A 4589-nucleotide genomic window follows, 5' to 3' on the forward strand; every position below is an offset into this window, starting at 1 on the left:
AGATCCATCAGAATGTTCCCTGGGAATTTCCTAATTGAAACTAAGGAAGCAAGTTCTGTGATCTCTAGTGTCAGAGTGGGGAGGATGCAAGCCTGAGAGATGCTGGCAGATGTAGTCCAGCTTCACGAATGAGATGAACCCAGAGAGAAGGAAAGAGACGCAGATGGAGAGTGAGATGAACTTTGAGCTCCTGCTGCCAAATGTTTTTGAGACTCCATATCATTCCTGCCTTTCTGTGGTTTGTTTTCATGAGCCAGTAAAGTCTCTATTTTGCCCATAAAAGTTCAAACTGCATTTTGGTCACTGGCGATCAAAATCCTGACCAGCCGCCTCCCCTCTCCTGCCTTCTTTATTCCTGTTAATGATACTCTTACTTATTAAGCTGTGAAACTGCCAAGACTTCTTTTCCTTGCCTCTACAAGCCCCATCAGTACCATGTCCTGTGAATTCATCCTTCACCCAGCCGTGAAGCTAACTGTCCATAAACACTGCTTTGGACAAGTTACTTGCTCCAAAACCTCCAAGAATATACCTTATTCAAATTCTGCTCCAACTACGGAATGATAGAGTGAAAGTTTTCACAGGATGTCATCAAACTATTTTACTAAGTTTTTCTAATATACGAGGAGTTTCCTCGTCCTTGGATGTCCTTCTGCCCACTGCCTACATGAATCTCACACTTCCTTCCAAGCCAGGGTTAGGTCCCACCTTCTTTATAAGCATCCACCCCAAGTCAAAATAATCTCTTCTCCTTCTGGACTTTTGAAATATTTTGTCTCCTCCAGTCGGATTATATCCAATTTAATTATATACAAATCTTCTATTATTGTCTTTTTTTTTTTAAACTGAAGCGTGAACGCTCTTTTCTGTTATCCAAGACTGCTAATAGCTCCCTTCATGAAAGGAGATGAAGCAAGAAGTCATTCACTTTATTTTTTAAATTTGTTTTTATATATTTTTAAGATTGACCCTGAACTAACACGTGTTGACAATCTTCCTATTTTTTTCTCCCCAAAGCCCCAGTACGTAGTTGTATATCCTAGTTGTAAGTCCTTCTAGTTCTTCTCTGTGGGCTGCGGCCACAGCATGGCTTGATGAGTGGTGTGTAGGTCCACGCCCAGGATCCGAACCAGCAAACCCCAGGCCACTGAAGCAGAGCACGCCGACTTAACCACTATGCCACTGGGCTGGCCCCTGTTGTCTTTGTCTTTGTGTCCTATTTCTGTAATTACCTTGAGAGCTCCAAACACGAGGGTGGTGCCTTATGCATCCCTGCACCGCCCCCCACAATTGCTAATAGGGCACCACATTGCTCACAATAAGCTCATTCATTCATTTAGCAAATATTTGTTGGGTATCTGCTACGGGTCAGGAACTATTCTCAGCTCTGGAGACGTAAATGTACATAAAACAGGTGGAAAAATTCTCCCCTTGGTAAACTTACATGTTAGTAGAACAGAAACAGAAGATAAGTTCTCATGAACAATTACGTTAAAAATTGTAACTATGGGGACTGGCCAGGTGGCACAGTGGTTAAGTTCACATGCTCCGCTTCGCTGGCCCAAGGTTCGTGGGTTCAGATCCTGGATGTAGACTTTCATACTGTTACAGGCTCTGAACATCAGCCCTGATATCAGTTCCCCCACATTGAACCCAGCGTATATGGGGTTAAAAGTAAAACCCACCACCCCATTTCCTGCTTCTCTAGCTCCACTCACATGTAAATACCTGTTTCTTTAAACTTTGACTCTTGGAGCTTTACAACTAAATGGGAGTTACAAATTGTGAAAAGCCCAGGTGGCCTGGAGTTGGAGGCACACTGAAGTTTAGCTAATCATGTGTCCTTGAAGTTTGCCAGGAAAGCCGCTGTCTCAAGAATATCAAGGAGCGGAGGCTTCCCAGACCTCAACTCCTCACTGTCGGGCGCTCGAACCTGCCTCAAACAGGAGGACGAGACGACGGCGAAGGACGCCCACCTGCCATCCTCCTATCTCACCCACCCTCCCGCCTTGATGCAAGCAGCCTCTCAAGGCCAAACGCAGGCTGGTGGGAAAATGCTGAACTGCACAAGCTACATGCGCCCCCTCCCCTACCCAAAACCCCAAATAAAAATCCCTACCCATTCCTCATCGGGGAGATAGCAATTTTTGAGGCATGAGCCCTTGCTTTGCTCCCTGTGCCTGGCATAGTAAAAACCTTTCCTCTTCCACTCAAGACTCTGTTCTCGTTATTTGGATTGGCATCGGGTTCAGAGACCAAACTTTCGGTTGACAATACCACTTATCAAGCCCTGCTGTGGCAGCATCCCATGTACAAAATAGAGGAAGATTAGCACAAATGTTAGCCCAGAGTGACTCTTCCTCACCAAAAAAAAAAAAAAAAAAAAAGAAAGAAAGAAAGAAAAGAAAAAAGTAACTGTGTTTATTTGAGCTATAATCAATAATTATATACAACATATGTAAATAAATATAATAAATAACTGAAGTTGTAGTATGTTAAACAGTGGTAAGTGCTGTGGAAAAACAAAGCAGGGATTGGATTGGGCAGGGTGGGGAGTGTTACAAGTGCCCAATAAATATGTATATTGATTGATCTTTTCCCCTCAGATTTATTTAAATTACTTTACCAACCTCTCAAATTTATTTGAAGTTGAACCTCCCTTTCCATAACACCGTGGAATTGGTTCATTTTCAAATGTTTCCTCTATTCATTTTAAACTTATTTTTTAAAGCTATAGTGAATCATTTCTTTGACATTTTATTAAACGCATCCTTAAAGATGGCCCTAAAGTTCCAAAGAGCCAGGGTGGCAAATCTGAACGCTCTCGGGACCAGGCTGTCGGGGAACAAGGAGTAGGGGGGAGATTTATTTTGTTGCCAGGCAGGATTCTAGGCCCAGTATTTTCCAAGTGAAACCAGAAATCAGGTGTTTAAATCTGTCAGCTAATCACATTTTAAAACATATTGTGCGGGCCAAGCAGGACAACTCTCTTCGGAGTCTGGCCTACAGGCTCCCCACTGGTAACTTCTGCTTGGAGAACATTGCCTCCCCTCACCACTTCCACATCAATCATTCCTGCTTTTCTGGGACACTTGCCTCAGTCAAAACGCTAGATTCGGTCAGTATTATTATGCACGCATCTGGCATTAACTTGCAGTAACTCATATATGGACATACTAGCTAGAATAACTTAACCAACTTGTGTTTTCTGTTAACACGTTTCGTATTCCTCAGTCCAATTCCTTTTCACGGAATTAAAGAGTCAGAAGGGAGCTTGCAGGAGCGGGGCTGGGGACTGGGGTAGGGTGTGGGGGTGTCCTCCCTTTCAGCCCCCCACCTTTCTTTGGCATCCTTGCAGGTGGTCGTTCAGGCTCATCATGAGCGTTGCCACAGGCAGGCAGCTCTGTTGGTAGCAGCCCGCCCACAGTGGGTCCACCCCTGAACAGGTCTCTGTGTATCACTTGCAACTCACAGGCAGTGATCTTGAGCTTGTTCTGAGCAGCACAAAATAAGTCTACTCTCAGTCAGAATCACAAAGAAAAAATTGGATGGTGCCTGCCAGGGGCTGGCGGGAGCAGGGAATGAGGAGTTAGTGTTTAAGGAGTATACAGTTTCATTTTGGGAAGGTAAAATTCTAGAGATGGATGGTGGTGATGGTTGCACAACAATGTGAATGCACTTAATGCCGCAGAACTGCACACTTAAAAACGGTTAAAATGGTAAATTTTGTGGTATGTATATGTCACCACAATAAAAACAAATGGCTGCTATGAATGAGCAAAATAGGCTCCTATCCACGTGATGCTCTTTCGGAGTTCAGTAAGTTATTTTATCTGAGACCTGCCCTATTACAATGCTAATACTCCTAAAATAAAATAAAATGAAATGAAATAAAATAAAATTTAAAAAATACTCTCTCTTTCATGTACCATGATGATCTGTAAATGATCGACAAGTAATGAGATACCAGACCTGGGAAAGTAGGTTTGTAGTGGTGCCATGTTTCAGATGCAAGACAGGAAAACAGGAAAAGCAGAAGCATGGACTAGAGGAAGGAGAAAAGGGGAAGAAGTGAATTGGCCAGGTGTGTGAGACGCTGGGGAATTTAGCTCACACTGAGGTAGAAAGAGGCTTATAAGAGTTCACTGGGGCAAGTTTCTTAGGAGCAAAGGATGCAAGATAAAGGGAGAGGACAGAGAAGCTGGACTTGTTAGAAAGACCAGACCTAGGAGTGAGAGTCAGATTAGTCAGGACAGCCTTGGAGAGATGCAATTTGCAACCATGAAAATCAGCCTTTATAAACTAAACCAAATCAGACTGGACTAGTGAAGGGAGCCATGCAGCTATAATTCTCTCCTGCATGCCATACGGAGCCAGGAGTTCCTCATTCTGTAGCAAAGTTGCTGTGCATATGCTGATGTAGCATGCTATTATGAAAAACTAGGGCACCAGAAAGATGTATGGGGGAAAGGCTAAGGTTTAAATCTCAATATAATAGGGCCCCCTAAAGAGAGTTTCATAAAAGGATGCTATAGGGAACTGTGTCAATCTAAGGTGTTTGTCAGAGTTCTGGCAGGAAACAGATGGTA

This window comes from Equus przewalskii, chromosome 1, assembly GCF_037783145.1.
Source record: "Equus przewalskii isolate Varuska chromosome 1, EquPr2, whole genome shotgun sequence".
In the NCBI taxonomy this organism is placed as follows: Eukaryota; Metazoa; Chordata; class Mammalia; order Perissodactyla; family Equidae; genus Equus; species Equus przewalskii.